Source organism: Octopus bimaculoides, chromosome 10, assembly GCF_046866305.1.
Source record: "Octopus bimaculoides isolate indiv1 chromosome 10, ASM4686630v1, whole genome shotgun sequence".
Lineage (NCBI taxonomy): Eukaryota > Metazoa > Mollusca > Cephalopoda > Octopoda > Octopodidae > Octopus > Octopus bimaculoides.
The window spans coordinates 72,944,839-72,963,139 of record NC_142937.1 but is presented as its reverse complement, the minus strand read 5'-3'; the positions used below and the strand labels follow the sequence as shown (position 1 = coordinate 72,963,139).

Below are 18,301 nucleotides of genomic sequence, written 5' to 3'. Positions count from 1 at the left end.
ATTATTTATACATAATATATATATATATTTCTTTTGTATTTGGTTTGCAAGATTCTTTATGTGAATTCATGTGTCTGGGGAGAGTCATTCTCTTTTAGTGCCTTATTACTTAACACATTCACCAGTTCAATTTCCATTCATTTACTTACTTATTTTTTCTAAAATTTCGTTGCATCTTGCAACCTCTTCAATAGTCTGAAGAGGTTGCAAGATGCAACAAAAATTTTAGAAAAAATAATTGAACTCTGAAGTAAGGAGCCATAACTAAATACTGCAAAGTATTTTGTCCAATTCTCTAATGATTCTTCTAATCTGTGCACATTATTAATAGCTTACATTGGCACAAAGCCTCAAAATTAGAGGAAATGTGTAGTCAGTTGTATCAACCTCAAAAGGTTAAAAGACAGAACCAACTTCAGCAAGATGTGAACTCAGAACAGAAAGAGCTATTAATAGAGCTATTAATAGATAAGGCATTTTGTCTGTGGTTCTTCAATTTCTGCCAACCCACTGCCATAACATTAGCAATAGTAATACTAGTAATAATGAATAATGATAATTTCTTACATAAGCATGAGATCAGAAATTTGGTGGGTGCGGACAGTCACTTAAATTGAAGTACATGAATGAAATTTTATTTTATCTCCCTTGGGAGGATGAAATATGGAAATTGAATTCAGGATGTAAGGAACTAGAATAAACATCACAAGATATTTTGGGGGGATACTCTACCAGTTCTATCAAAAACTTCCCGGAGAAACATCGACCATAACACATTTGAAAGAATGACAAAGTGACCATATTCTGAGTAACATGTGAATCAGCATATCCAAGACTATGATCAAAGCTAAATCACATCGTCAGAAATATTAAGGAAAATCATTCAAATATTATTGGGGAAAGGAAAGTGTCCCAATCAATGTACCAATTCTATGGATGACATCATATCTCTAAAAGAAATGGAGAAACTATCCAACTACAAAGACAGAAATAAAGACATCCAGAGTGTGGAGATTAAAAACTGAATCAGCCTTATAATAATAGGTGCTTTATGAATGATGAAAAGAGATGCAGATAAATATATATGTCAAAGCCTAGGATTGGCATACATTCACATACAACATACAGAATATTTAGCCAATGAGGGATACTCTGTGGTCACTTGACCTGCTAAAAACAAGCAGCAAAAATGCTCTTTCATATTATGCCTCACTGTCTTACACAAGGAAAGATCCTAGTCCTAAAGAAGCAGAGTGGTCATGGCTGCTGCTTTTGATCATACATTTGCTTGATTACCTTGATCTTAGTGTTAAACAACAACATCATACAAAAAATAGCATTACCAAGTACTGAACATGCATGCAAAGTACTTTCGATACAGTATTACATATGGGAAGAAAGCAAAACTCTGAAGAGTTCCAAGGCCCAGAGTACCGTATTGTACAATCAATGGCAGCTCATATACTGGCACAGTGGAATTGCAGCACCCCCTCTTTCCACTCAATATTATTGATAACATTCAATATAACGAGTCCTTTTTTCTTTAATTCTTTCTTTATTCTTGTACATTATATAATCCTTAAGCTTAATGTCAGTAGCCATCCCCTAGTTTATGAAAAAAACACAAAAATCCTTCTATAGAACTGTGTGCCTCACAGTTCCAGTGATGCAGTGTTTGGCTGTTGTGCGCATGCTCATATGTCCAAGATTGGAAGCTCCACATTAGGGAGAGACAGCACTGTCGTTCATGCAGTGCCAGGTGAAAGGCAGTGTTTCTTTTTGACTTTGCATAATTTGTGCTTAAAAGCGTGTTTATATTCTTGAATGTGATAAAGTGCAGAATGAGATTATTATCCTGCTTTCAGCTTCAGGGATTCTGCCAGGATTTGAAAAATAGGGCAGATTTTTTCCCCTTATTTTGTGATTTAGGGGGGATTTTTGAAAAACAAGGAGGAATTCGAGGCAGTGTTCAGTGAACATATTAAAGACACTATCCAGCAGTGGCTAAATTGCAAACTGACCGAGTTTATGTATAAATATTCTTTTTATATGTTCCGAGGATTTAAGATCGACTTCCTGGAAAATTTCGAGGATTTCTTGGAAAGTTCCAAGGAGTTCCGAGGGTTTCCTGTATAGCTCCGAGGAAGGGGAGCAGTGGGATGAATTACTTCCTGGAAATTTCGCAGATGGTGAGGAATTACTTCCTGTAAATTTCCGAGGATTTAAGATCTGGAAAATTCCGATGAGGGTAATTTCTTCCTGGAAAGTTCGAAGGATTTGGAGGAGGGGGGTATTACTGCATGGAAATATAATATTAGCACATATTTAACCGGTGTAATAGTTAAACCTTGACTATTTAAGACTAAAAAGGTTTATTTAATTATCATTAAAAATCAATTGAATAATAGAAAAATACAAGAATACTTATTTAACCATTACGCCGGTTAAATATGTGCTAATATTATCTTTATTATTATTTTAACCTTAAACTTCGTTCAAACTGTATTTAAAACGATAATAATTTATTTAAGCTGGTTTTTGTATATAATATACATGTTAGCATATATTATAATGGATGTAAGGATAATTATGGAATGTTTATTATTTTGATATGTTTAATAATATTTTTCTATCTTTATAGAATAAGTATTTTATATAAATTCATTTGGTATTTATTGTTGTTTAATATATACATTTATTTATTATTATTGTTGTTGTATTTAGACCTGACGATTAGCTGTATTTTTGAATAGAATTTATTTTCGATTATTTTAATTGATTTTAATCGATTTAAATTTCCTTTCTATTTGAAAATTAGTTATGAAACACGTGTAGTCATTTTATTATCTTTATCTTATGGTATTTACTTTTCATTATATCATACTCATTTATTATGCTTTTAATTATTAATTTGTCTATATGTGACAGTGGATTTTCATCGATGAGTTCATGAACCTAAAACTATATATTTATATATATTTTACTCTGTAAAGTTCAATTTAATTTAATTTTTTTATAAATTGATTTTAATTGAGTTTTTACCTGTAATTTTGGACTTTGTCCCTAATATTATATATATATATATATATATATTTATATATATATGTATATATATATATATATATATATATATATATAGATATATATATATATATATATATATATATAGATATATATATATATATATATATATATATATATATATATATATGTATATATATATATGTACATTCAATAATAGGATGAATTCTTTTATAAGAATTTATCAAGTAGCTAGCGTGAAAAATACCTCATAAGGGAAAAATCCATCATTTATTCCCCAAAATATATTTATTTATGTAAGGGCATTACTATACATGAATGCCTCGTGCTAAGAGGGACTCTAAGGTCAAACTACCATAATAAACACATAGTAGTTTGACCTTAGAGTCCCTCTTAGCGTGAGGCATTCATGTATAGTAATGCCGTTATAAAATATATACATATATATATATATATATATATATATATATATATATATATATATATATATATATATATATATATATATATATATATATATATATACATATACATATATATACAAGGAGGTACCCAAAAGTAACTGGAAACGTTCCTTCACTAGAAATCACTTGATCCAACCCTCATGCACCAGTATGCCAACTGGCATTATTGATTGAAGTCATACTGCCACAATGGTGCATCTTTGTTTTGCAGTGCCTTTCCTGTTTGTTGATTTTTGCGATGGCTAAAATGAAATTACTGCATGCTTCTATGAAATTCTATTTTTTGCTGGGGAAAATGGTGGCCAGCTCACAAGGCCACTTGTTGATTGAAGATCAACCTTGTTCAGGGCATCCATTGACTTCCTGAATGAATGTAAACATCATAAAAATTCATGAACTGATCTTAGAGGACCATCACCAAATAACTGATGAACTTGTTGATATGACTGGTGTGTCCTGGAGCTCTTGCCAAGGAATTTTGAGTGAGGAATGGCAAATGAAAATAGTTTCAGCGATATTGCTCACGGAAGATCAAAAGTAGTCACGACTGAATGTGCATTGCGAACTGAAAGAACAGTTGGAGGCTTATACAGACCCCTTTTTGAAGCTCATAACTGGTGACAAAAGCTGGTGCTACAAAATTTGTAGATGTAGAAGAGGCGAAGAAGAAATAAAAAACGATGGAGGCATTAAAAGAATTGCTTTGCAAGAGTTCCAGCACTGCATTGAACAGTGGAAAATGCACCTAGACTGATGCATTGCTTCAAATGAAGAATACTTTGAAGACGATAAAAGTGTAAATATATGAAACTAAGTGAATAAAATAATGTTACAAAATTCCAGTTTCCTTTGGGTATCCCCTCATATATATATATATATATATATATATATATATATATATATATGAATACACACACACACATACATATATGTGTGTGTGTGTGTGTGTGTGTGTAAGTGTTTGTGTCTGTGTTTGTCCCTCACCACCACTTGACAACCGGAGTTGATGTGTTTGCATCTGTGTAACTTAGCAGTTCACCAAAAGAGTTCCAATAGAATAAAAGCCAAGCTTAAAAATAAGTACTGGAGTTGATTCATTTGACTAAAAATTCTCTCAGTAGATGCACCAGCATAGCTGTAGTATAATCACTGAAAGAAATAAAAGTAAAAAAAAGATATATATATATATCATAAAATCTTAACAATTTTTCAAGCTGATCACATGGAGAAATGGTGTTCATCTCCATTTTGGATGGAGACAAACGCTGTTCCTCCATGTGATCAACTTGAAAAGTTGTTAAGATATTAAGATATTTTTCTTAACATGAAACCAATGGTAGCCTTAATACACAAATAAAAAAATTCTATCCATTAATGCAGTGTTGAGCACTTACATCATTCAACAACTATGTGTGTGTGTGTGTATATATATATATATATATATACACACACACTTATATATTTATATGTATATGTGTACACACACACACATTTTATATCTATGTATATATATATATATATATATATATATATGATGATGATGATGATATATAGTATTTTGGATTTTAATAAGTAAATTTAAACCAACTACTAGACCAGTTTGTGTCAAAAATAATTTCATTATTGCATAATTGAATAATATTCAAAACCAAAAGTATTATAGCTAATCTGAGGGACACTACTGTATTCTGTATTAATAATATAAACTTTTGCCTTCTATTCATATACACATATATATATATATATATATATATATATATATATATATATATATAGTGCTAACTCCTCTTTGAATAGATTTTTATGATACCGCATAAAAGTGTTTATGCTTATCACACTCAGTGAAAGGTTTCGATGCAGTACAATTGTTTTCAAATGAGAAGAATGTATTAAGTTATTTATTAAATTTAGCAAGAGTCTACAATAAGCTCCAACTTTTGATTGACAATTAATGGTCAGTAAGTGGTTAATTGAAAGTGTGTTCACTTTACTACAGTAAATGGTAAAGTGAAGGCACATGGCTTGGTGGTTATAATGTTGCACTCAAGAGCATAATATTGTGGCTTCAATTCTCAGACTGGTTGTGCATTGTGTTCTTGAACAAAACACATCATTTCACATTATTCCAATCCAATCTGCTGTAAATGGATAACCCTATGACAGACTAGCATTCCATTCAAGGGGAATGTTGCCTTGCCCAGCTATCATGGTACCTAGTGGTGTATAATAAAATTCGAAAGTCTGGTCAATACTGGGATACAGTGAAGTGGTAAATTATTTATTATTATCATTTATTTTAAGACGGCAAGCTGGCTGAAATGTTAGCACACCAGACAAAGTGCCTAGTGGTATTTTGCCCATCGCTATGCTCTGAGTTAAAATTTCGCCAAGGTCAACTTTGCTTTTCATCCTTTCAAAATCGATAAATTAAGTACTAGTTGCGTACTGGGGTTGATCAAATAGACTGGCCCCCCTCCCCCAAAATTTCAGGCCTTGTGCCTATAGTAGAAAGAATTATCATTTATTTTAATATTAAACATGGGTTTCAAATTTTGGCACAAGGCCAGTAATTCCAGGGGACTGGGTAAGTTGATTACATTGACCCCAGTGCTCAACTGGTACTTATTTTATCGGCTCCAAAAGGGTGAAAGGCAAAGTAGACCTCGATAGAATGTCAAGTCAGAACATAAAGACAGACTAAATACTGCTAAGCATTTTGTCCAGCATGAGAACGATACTGCCAGTCAGCTTGCCACTTTAATAATAATGATACTAATATTTATGCTACTAACACTAAAACTAAGACCACTACTAATAATAATATTATTAGTTTCAAATTTTGGTACGAGGCTAGTAATTTTAGGGAGAGGGTAAATCAATTATATCGACCCCATTGCTCAACTGGTAATTATTTCATCGACCCTAAAAGAGTGAAAATAAATCTTGGCAGAATTTGAACTCAGAATGCAAAGATAGATTAAATGCTGCTAAGCATTTTGCCTGGTGTGCTAATGACTCTGCCAGCTCGCTGCCTTACTTTAATATTAAATATTGCCTTTTAGAAAGAAGGATGTACCCAAATGCCTCTAAAATTGGTCTACTTTCAAACTCTTCTTAGGGAGAGGGTACAATTTACAGCAGCCCCACCCCTTGTTCCTCACTACTCATTGGAATTCATTGCATTTGCCTAATTCTACCATCTTCCATTTTGCCAAATGAAAGGTACAATAATTTTAATTTTGTATAACGTCACTCTGTAAAAGTTTCAGCAAATGCATTTAGGTGTGAGGTAAGAGTTACTTATATCAACCCCAAAGCATTTTCATAATTTTGTCCTAAATGTCCATGTTTGTTTTTAGACTTTTAGTTAGCGTTTGGTTCATATGTTCTGAATAATATAAAAGCTTTCCTTTCTCAAGTTACTCTGGTGGTTGAAAAAAAAATTGAAAATGTGTATTGTATATGATGCATGGAGATCAAGGAAACATATCCTGTATATCACATGATACACAAGACAGGCAAAAGGTTTAAGTGCCACTTCCTCCAACATTTCACCTAAGATGGATGGGGAGTTTAATTATGCTTGTGGCCAGGTGAAAATTACAGCAAAGAAGTTAAGTCAAGAATTGACTCGGCCGAGGCTGCTTTTGGTGTGACAAAACATAAATTGTCAAAGAAACCACTATTAATTAGAAGTAACAAGTTTTAGAAGCATAATTAGAATTGTTTTCTTACTTATGGTTGTGTGTGGGAGTGTGTGTCTAAGTGGTTAAGGTGTTGGATCAAAAAATTGTGGTTTTGATTCCTGGACTGGGCAACACATTGTGTTCTTGAGCAAGGCACTTCATTTCATGTTGCTCAGTCCACTCAGCTGGTAAAAATGTGTAATCCTGTGATGGACCAGTGTCCCTTCTAGTTGGAGAATATATATGCCATAAAATCAGCCCTTATGAGTTGATATGACTTGAGAAGGTAACTTTACTTTAGTCAGGTGCATGATTTTGTGGTTAGGGTGTTGGTTCATGATTGTAAGACTGTGGTTTTGATTCCTGGACTGGGTGACATGTGCTCTTGAGCAAAACGCTTCATTTCACGTTGCTCCAGTCCACTCTGCTGGCAAACATGAGTAATCCTCCAACGGACTGGTGTCTTGTCCAGGTGGGGAATTAATATGCCATGGAAACTGGAAAACCAGCCCTTATGAGTCAACATGACTTGAGAAGAGAACATTTTTACTTTATATGGTTGTGTGATCTGGAACATAATATAGAAGTGAAAAAGCTTATAAATGCTACAGAGATATGGTTCATTACATTAATGCTGAAGGTGTCATCTGCAGATACATTGACAAATGGTGAGGCCTACATATAAGTAGAAACTAGCTGAAAGCTTCTTAACAATATAAGGACAACAGATAAAGTTCACTAGCTACCAAAAGAGGAGAAAACAAACCTTGAGCACTAGGTGACAATTTGGGATACAGAAAGGAAAAAGAAGCAAGGGGAAACAAAGTGTGATGATATTTAACAGCTTTATCAGCTGTATTCAGTAATTTTAGTTCAAAATTTTGGCACAAAGCCAGTAATTTCAAGGGAGGGTCAAGTTGATTACATTGGTCTCAGTGTTCACTGGTATTTCTTTTATTAACCCTGGAAAGAAAAAAGGCAAAGTCTACCTTAGTGGAATTTGAACTCAGGATGTAAAGACAGATGAAATGTCACTAAGCATTTTGACTAGTATGCCAACAATTCACCCTTGTTGGTTTTAATAATATCAGCCCAGTAACATGTTGAGTTGTGTGTGGGACAGAAGGAGACAGAGGTGCATGGTCACTGACACCTGAAGACACTGTACATTAAGAAGTGACCAGTTGGTATTTCCAATCCATTATTCTATTTCTACCAACCTACCATCCTGATAACAACAGCAATAATCCTTAACATAAACATTAGGACTCAAAGTTTGGAGAAGGGCCTCGTACAGTTTTGGACAAACTGTGGTTTGAGGGACTTTCTGAATGGCAAGCCTAATGAAAAATTACCTTCAGTTTTTTTTATTAATGCAGCCCAACCTGATGAGCCATATATCATGTGGCCTGCTTCTTGGAAAGGGTTGCCCATTCTTCATATACTTGATCAAACCAGTCCCAGTTTTTCACCAGTACTTTGTTTTAGTAGCGCTGGAAGAATGGAAGACAAGGTTGACTTTGGCAGAATTTGAAATCTGCTCATTTAGAGGAATAACTAAATAGACAAATTATTGGTTTCAAATTTTGGTACAAGGCCAGCAAGTTTGGGGTTGTAGGCTCGTCAATTACATCAACTCCAGTCCTCAACTCCTCAACTGGTACTTACTTTATTGACCCTGAAAGGATGAAAGGCAAAGTTGACCTCAATGGAATTTGAACTTAAAACATAAAGACAGACAGAAAGGCAACTAAGTATCTTGCTCGGCATGCTAAAAATTCTGCCAGCTCACTGCCCTCTCCAGTAAATTATTGATACTTATTTTATTAACCCCATTAACCCACTTCTAGAAGATGGTGGGGTGGAGGGAGAAAAATCCATTCAACATTAGATTTGAACTCAGAATGCTCAGACATCACCAAATAACAAGAAAGCCTTGGTCACTCTTCTATTTCTGCTGCTGAGATCATGCTTAATTAACATAGTTATAGAACAGGAAATTACAAACAAACTATAATTGGTAATTATTGTTACTGCTTCTTTGGGATTGGAATACAGGAACAAAATACTACACAGCATTTTATTCAACACTAATTCACTGACCTTTGATTATGTCCAGACCAAATCTAATTATCACAATAATTAAAATCAAACTTCCAAAATTAGAAGAAGGGAGAAAAAAAAAAACATGTTTTAAAAATTGTAAGTTGGTGCATGCATGGCTCTGTGGTAAGAAGCTTGCTTTCCAGCCATGTGGTCTCAGGTGCAGTCCCACCATGCAGCAACTTGGGCTGCTGTCTTCTCCTATAGCTCTGGGCCGACCAAAGACCTATGAGTGGATTTGTCAGACAGAAATTGAAAGAAGCTCAGGTATGGCTGTGTGGTAAGAAGCTTGCTTCCCAATCACATGGTTCTGAGTTCAATCGCACTGCATTGTACCTTGAGCAAGTGTCTTCTACTATATCCTCAGGTTGATGAAAGCCTTGTGAATGGATCTGGTAGATGGAAACTGAAAGAAGTAGCTTGTCGTATATATATCATCATCATCACAGTTTAACATCCATTTTCCATGTGCCCTCATCATTGCTCTTCAACTTCATGGGTGTCAGTTACATGACACTGGCATCAGCCACAGCTACAATCTCACTTGGTATGACAGGTCTTCTCAAGCTCGTTATATTGCTAAAGGTCTCAGTTACCTGTCACTGCTTCTGTGAAGCTCAGCACTCAAATGGTGGCTTTTACATGTCACCAGTGTGGGTGCCAGTCACACAGTACTAGCATTGGCCCCAACTTGGCTTGACAGGTCTTCTTCAGTACAGTGTATCACCCAACGTTCAAAGGGTGCTTTTTACATGCCAGTTAAGCAACACTAGCATCGGTCACAACTATGGCTTGACGGGTCTTCTGAAGCACAGCATATCGCCAAAGGTCTCGGTCACTTGTCATTGTCTCTGAGAGGCCCAACATTCAGAGATCATGCTTCATCACCTCGTCCCGTGTCTTCTTGGGTCTACCTCTCCCACAAATTCCCTCCACTTTTAGAGTGTGGAACTTCTTCACACAGCTGTTCTCATCCATATGCATCACATGACCATACCAGCACAGTTGTCTCTCTTGCACGCCAGATCTGATGCCTCTTATACCCAACTTTTCTCTCAAGACGGTCACACTCTGTCATGCATGCACACTGACATTACACATCCAACGAAGCATACTAACTTCATTTCTTACAAACCTATGCATGTCCTCAGTGGTAATAAAAGAGTATATACATGCATATATGCATACACAGACACACAAATACACACACACATGTATATACTTATGTGTGTGTCCCCACCACCTCTTGACAACTGGTGTTGGTTTGTTTACATTCGTAACTTAGCAATTCAGCAAAATACACCAGCAGATTAAGTACAAGGTTTTAAAAAAATAACCAGTGGGATTCAATTCGTTCGACCAAATCCTTCAGGGTGGTGCCCCAGCATGACCACAGTCAAACGACTGAAACAAGTAGAAGAGAAGAGAGATAATAATTTATTGTGCTTCTTGACATCCGTAGATTGTGCTAGCGTGCGTTGAGAACTGATAGTGTCGACCTCTAGTGAGATCTCCCCCTCATTCTTATAGTGTGTGAGAAGCGAAGTAATAACATAAGAAGAGGAGGAGACGGACGATGCGAGCAGACAGCAGCGTGTCTCACGTTAACTATATACATATATATGTTCCTTGAGCGTCAAAAACTCCTCATTTGCCGTCCAACTATTGAGATAGTGGAGAGAGCTAAAATATTCATTTACAATTTGAAGCAGCAGTCATAGATTGAGTTGTAGTTGTAGTAGTGGAAAGGAAAGTACAGCTGAAATCAGCTGAAAAATCCTAGCAGTTTGCTCCATCAAGTTTTGTTTGTTGTTTGATGACACATAGTCTCTCATTCACTTACAGACTCTGAAAACGTTTACATCGGCTGCTGGATCCTACCGTTACAGTCGACTGAACTCTTGTTGTATTTTAGCCCGTGGGAATTATAACCCAAAGTAAGGGGTGGAAAACAAACCTTTTGTCACATATTCGTGAGAATATACATTAAATAATAAACAATATAAAAAAATACAAAAAAGGAGAATTTCTATAAGTGACTGACAGTTTCCGTAGATGATGTGACAAGATTGTCTTCCTATGTCACAGCAAAGGTAAGTAGTTTACCTTAAAAAAATATGGACTATATATATGGACTATATATATATATATATATATATATATATATTTATACATTCATACATACATATATGTATGTATATATATATATATATATATATATATATATATTTATACATTCATACATACATATATGTATGTATATATATATATATATATATATATATATATATATATATATATATATATGTATATATTTATACATTCATACATACATATATGTATGTATATATATATATATATATATATATACACACAACATAACATCCAGAGAAAGTGAGTGTGTACAAACGTTTGTTGATAAACCGGCTGACAGAGCTAATAACGTGTTACAAGATCCAACATTTTACCATGTTCTAAACATTTAGTTTTGGGCCTTTCGTTTTTCTATTACTATTATTTTTCACATAATCTGGAAAAAAAAAGCGAAGGGGCGTTAACGCCCCCACCAAATAATTTAACATACCCATACAAATCTGTTTGCTTATTTGTCTGTCATAATTTATCTGTCTATATGTCTAGCTATCATATCTATCTATCTGCCTGTCCTTTTTCTACTCGTTCCATGTTGGGCCACTGTCTTGAAGGGAATAGTCTGCTAAATAGATCCCACTATGCTACTATTTGTCAAACCTCTAAGTTACGAGCCATAAAGGGACATACAGTATATACACATGTATTTGTAAATGTATAGTCTTTGAGTTATTGTCATTTAACTTAATGAAGTGCAGTAAATGTTAATACACATTTGAAGTCATTTACTTGTTTCAGTCATTAGACTGCTGCCTTGCCGGGGCTTCGCCTTGAAGAATTTTAGTCGAACGAACCGACTCCCAGTACTTACTTTTTTTAAAAACCTGGTACTTATTCTATCAGTCTCTTACTACACAATGATTTTCTTTTATGAAGAGATTTAGAAATAACTTTTTTTTTTCTATAATTAAAACTTTTATTCTATAATTTCATTATACCCCTAATGCAGTTATGTATTTAACTATCTGCATTTGTTTAGGTTTGATGTTGGAAACTTCAGTACTATACCACGTTGTTATTTGTTTAAGCACACTCTTAATTGAAAAGAACTATGATGGAAGGCGTTCCGGCTGTGACCATCCCACCTTGTTTTGTATATCCATGACCACATTCAATGTGCCCTAGGAAGGTAGGGTGTGATTTGGGGTAGATATGGATGCTATATGAGGTTCCTTGTTTGACTCGCTTCAGACTGTTCGGGCAAGTGTTGAAGAAAAGTTGCTGACGAGCCTATAATCGCGCCAAGGCATTCTTTTTGCGAAATATAAACCATTTCACTTACGCCACTATTCATGCCTTTGAGAAATGCATGAATATCGTGATGTCTCATTTTCCTTTGTTCTATGTATCTATTAGGATTATTAAATCTTACGTTAAACATTATTTACATCCTAATTCTTGAAATGACAGGGATGTGATCCCTCTGGGTTCGTTAAACTAAGTACTTGTAAAATAAAAATTAAAAAGAAAAACATATTGATGTGAGATTTGTGGCCATGTGCCTAAGCTACAGACCAATATTATTATAATTGCTGGCTTCTTCCCTCAAGAGGAAGCTGACACATCTAACGGCCAGTCAGAATAGATTACTAATGCTTCATCAAATAAGTCTCAGATGGAGTGGACAGCAACCTTCATCCATCCGACGAGGATAACCTTTACGAGGTTGCTCATTATGCTAGAAATAACAGCAAAATCACACCCCCTTCCATTTAAGTAAGGAAAGGATAATGTTGCAAGGGATTTTAAAAAAAGTGTAGACGAGCTGGTCACGCTTGGAAACGTCTCTGATTGCAGGCCTGCCTCAACCGAAACAAATCAACAATCACTGCCTCCTGTCACAATGTTTATTTATATAGTTTACTACAACTTGTGATGATATTTTATCTGATGATGACTAAATGTCATACGCACACATCCGAGTATATGTGTGTGTGTAATGTTTAGGTATTATTTACACGGCCGGTTAACTAACAGCAATAAATTCATTGTTTGTATAACCATTATGTATAAATTGAATGCGTGCATATGGGCTATATACAAATATATACATGCTTTGTGCGTGTGTATGTATGTATGTATAGCGTGTCGTATGACTGATATAAGTAGGTTTAAGAGAGAGAGAGAGAGAGCTTGTCAGTCTATATGCTGTGATGTGTACGTTTTAAATTACCGTGTCTCTCTATACACCAGTGTTTACTTTGTCTCTGTATACACACTGATGTGAATAGTTACATATACCATTTCTCTCAGCATCCACCGGTGTACACTGATTCCTTTATACCGTGTTTCTGTGAGTTGATGTGTTCTGTTTTTCTGTGTCCAGATGCGAACTGGCTTAAAACACACACACACACACACACACACACACACACATTTAGCTTGTATTTATAAACAATATATGGTATGAATTGTATGTCTCTGTTTTGTTTCATCATATACACACCGGTGTCAATGGTTTCAATGTTTCATATTTTAAAGCTTATATGTTAGGGTTATATATACTTAAGACACTGTTTTATGTATATATACACACACACAGCAATATCTGTACCTCGTGTATGCTATACTATAGTATTTATAGCTTGTCACTTTGTATATGCATCATTAGAGGTGCAACTCCTAATGATTCCTTTTACAACAAATCTAATTATATCCTCAGTATTTCGGATGCATTTGAAATTAGAAGATATGAACAACAAATTTTAGAGTACATGCATGCATGTGTGTGTGTGAGTGTGTGTGTGTATGAGTGTAATAGGTCCTTTTGCTATATTCATTTATATTTTAAGTATTCGAAATCTGTAACATATTTTCACTTGTTTCTCACGTGTATTTTAGAATCTTCTATCCCATCTCTCTATTGTTCGTGTTTAGTTTATTTTGAGTTTCTTACCCACCATATGTATATGTGTCAACAAACATACACACATGCATAATGTGTACACACACACACACACACACAGAAATGTACATTTTGGCAGTGTTTCTCATAGACTGCTGTGAGGATTGAAAACGGCGGAATAAATGCCATTCAAAATAAAATTAAGTTGGCTTTAAACTTTTCAAACTTGTCAGACACTATGGCGAAAAAAAGAGTTATTTGAATACAAATTTTTGTTTTGTCTTAATGGAGAGGCAAAAAAATTTCGCTCGCTCACACACACACACACACACACACACACACGTGCATGTGTGTATGTTTGGTTTATTTACGTCCACGGTACTTAGCGGTTATCAAAAGTAAACAGGTAGAATAAGCAGTAGGATCTATTTGTTTCACTAACATCTTCAAGGCAGTGTCCCAGCATGGCCACAGACGAATGACAGAAACTAGTAAAATGTAATGTGTGTATGTGTATATATAGATACAGAGAGAGAGAGATGTTATATATTTATTTGTGTGTGTGTATAGTTGTGTGTGTATATATATATATATATATATATATATATATATATATATATATATAATGACATGTATGTATATGATAATATATACACACACATAAATATGTATATACATGAATGCATATATATATATATATATATATATATATATATATATATATATATATGTAGATAGATAGAGAGATAAATAGATAGATAAATACATTCATATACATATTAATATCTATTTATTCTGATATACATATACCAATGTATATACACTTACATACACGTTTATGATTATGAACGTATACACATGTATGCATAAATAAGTCTCTCTACTTGCTCCATAGGAATGGCAACCAAATCTCTCAAATCACAGTACTATCATTGCAAACAAAATGCTTCAATCAGAGCCACATTACAGTGTGGTCATAGGTAAACTGTAGTACAAGGACATAAAGAAGCCAACATGCACACATACATTATCACTTGAAGGTCACACAAAGCACCCCTTCAAAGTTGTAATTGTTGGCACCAAGAAGCTTGCCCACTTACCAGGTATGCATGATCAACTCAGTGGTTTATGAAGCCAAAGTCACAGCAGTGCTCCAAAAGGACTATTCAAAAGAAAAATTACTTTGGTATATGTAAAGGTAATTTTAAAAGAAGATATGCAAGCTACCAGTCTTCTTTCCGACATGTGAATGAGTAAAAAGTCACATAGTTAGCTAGCCATATCTGGGATTTGAAGGCCAACTGTACCCCACAGACCATCAAGTGGAGCATTGTGGAGTGATGCATACCAACATAAACAGATCAGAGATGCAGGCTTTATTTAGCTAAAAAAAATCTCATGTTCCACTTAGACCTAAGAATTCCATGGACCTACTAAATTTCAGACATGAAATTTTTATGAAATGTAAACATATGGATAAATTTCTTTTGTTGAACTTGAGTACACCACCCTCTCCAAATTAGGCATGCTGTATTACATTAACCCTTTTCCCTATTGAATTAATTTACACCTACTACATTGATTCTTATCCAAACAAGCAGAAAAAGCATAACTCTTAACTGTCTCTTTGAATTCTATTTTTCTTCCTTTTTTTTCATTCTATTTTTTGTTTTTACCCTCCTCTCATCTTGTTTTGTGTTTTCTCAAAGACCAGCATCCTTTCTTATTTTTTCAAAAGCCACAATCAATATTGTGTGTTCGAGTCCGAAAGATTACTTAGAAATACAAAGCATGCTATACAAGCTCATCAGTTTGTGTTTCTACTGCATGAAACTAACAGTATCTTGGGTTTGAATACTGTGTATATTAAATGATATTTATCGCTCACTGGAAGAAGTACTTTTTTTTTTTGTGGATATCATCAATAACTGTAAATTATATGTACATGTGTGTGAGGTGTTTATATATATATATGTATACACACACCTCCCACTCGCCACACAATATATATTTATATATGTATCTATATGTATTTATGTATATGTATGGTTACATGTACACACATGTATGTATACATTTGTGTATGTATTCATGCATGTAGGTGTGTATAATGTATACATACACGTATGTATATAATATCTATTTATGCATGTATCTCTGTATCCTTACTTTCTTGAGCTCTCAACTTTTGATTGATTCATAAGGTGTTGCTGTGACATACTGCATATGTTAGGCATCAAAACCTAGCTCTTCTTAGATTTTGAGCACAGCCAGTTTCTTGAAGAGAAAGAGATAATGTTTGAAGAATTGGCCCCAGTACTGGATTAGTTCTTAATGATGAATCCCACCGGAATGAAAAGCAGATTTTATCTCAGCAGGGTTTGAACTTAGAGCACAAAGTGTCAGAATGAAAGGCAATTTAATTGATGCACTGACTAATTTGCCATTATGGTGCCTCACTGTGTGTGTATAAACTGCATGTGTGTATAAACTGCATGTGTGTATAAACTGCATGTGTGTATAAACTGCATGTGTGTATACAAATTATCTATATAATATGTTTGTGTATATCTATATTTGTGTGTGTATATCTGCATATATACACTTGTACATCTCTCTTTCTCTCTCCATATATATATATCTGTTTGTGTATATGTATATATCTGTGCATAAATCTATGTAATTGTGCACACACATACACACACACACATGCATGTGTGTAATTGCACATCTGTTTATTTGTTTATATGAATGTGTGTGCGTGTATCTGCAGGTGTAATTAAAATATTAGTTTTTTCTGTCTTTGTGTTGCTTTTGTGTGTGTGTGTAAATATGTATGTATATTTGATGTATAAGTATGTATGCATAACATTGTATATGTGTGTGTGTGTGTGTGTGTGTGTACCTCAATACCAGCCCAGTTACTTAATCAATATTTCTCTCCCTATATGGGGCGCCTACTAAAGCAACTACTATGCCCCACTTCACTGCATTACACTTCCTGAACATCCCTAAATAGTTGCTTATTTATGTTTATAAAAACAGCAATTAAAAACATTCGCTTTCCTCCCATCCCTTGCCCTTTCATTTTCTATCAACAGCAAACTACTTTGAGCAGGGAGTACTTCTTAGAAGCGATTCCAAGACAGCATTTCCATTAAATCGTTTGTGCTTGTATGGCAGGCTGTACATACTACATTGATCAGCAAGAAATGGCAGCCAAATTTCTTTCAAATTACATCTCCCAGCCCAAAATTTAGAAAAGATTTGAGCAATATAGTCCTTGACATTCAACATCATATATGGTGGAATGGTTATGGGTGGCATGCCTTTGATCATAGATCTACTCAATCTAGCCTGACATGAGGGTAAATATCACTATTAATGACAGCAATATTTTTATTATTTTTTTTTTTTAAATCATCATGCGTCAAATGTATCAGCCGAGTCATCTTTATACATATTCATTTACAGTGAATTAAATAATAGATTATTTGCTAATCTGCATTGTCTGTACTCAGAAAGATATCCTTTGGGTGGGTTTTCTTTTTTCCTATTTTATGTAACAATACATACATGCATACACACATTCATACATAAATAAATAATGATAATAATAATAATCATTTCTACTGTAGGTTCAAGGCCTGAAATTTGAGGGGGATAGTTGACTACATCGACCTTAGTGTTTCACTGGTACTTAATTTATCGACCCCGAAAGGATGAAAGGCAAAGTCAACCTTGGCAGAATTTGAACTCAGAACATGAAGACAGATGAAATGCTAAGCATTTTGCCCGCATTCGCCACCTTAATAGTAATAATAAGGGTTTCAAATTTTGCCACAAGGACAGCCATTTTGGGGCAGGGGATGTGTCGATTACAACAGCTCCAGTTTTTAACTGGTCCTTAATTTATCAACTCCGAAAGGATGACTTAATAATAATAATGATAATCCTTTCTACTATTGGCACAAGGCCTGAAATTTGGGGGAGGTGTATAGTCAATTACA

The 18,301-nt window shown here is 34.4% G+C and overlaps 1 protein-coding gene across 2 annotated transcripts in view; it reads left to right on the top strand.

Moving 5' to 3' along the window:
- Positions 1-10,848: 10,848 nt before the first annotated feature.
- LOC106871865 (gamma-1-syntrophin) overlaps positions 10,849-18,301 on the top strand; it is a 250,909-nt gene continuing 243,456 nt past the window's right edge. Inside the window, exon 1 of one of the 2 annotated variants that reach the window (XM_089358802.1) lies at positions 10,849-11,388. The gene's annotated coding sequence lies outside the window, so the exon portion shown is untranslated. The remainder of the gene's footprint in view (positions 11,389-18,301) is intronic. The other variant, XM_089358803.1, reaches the window with a different exon arrangement.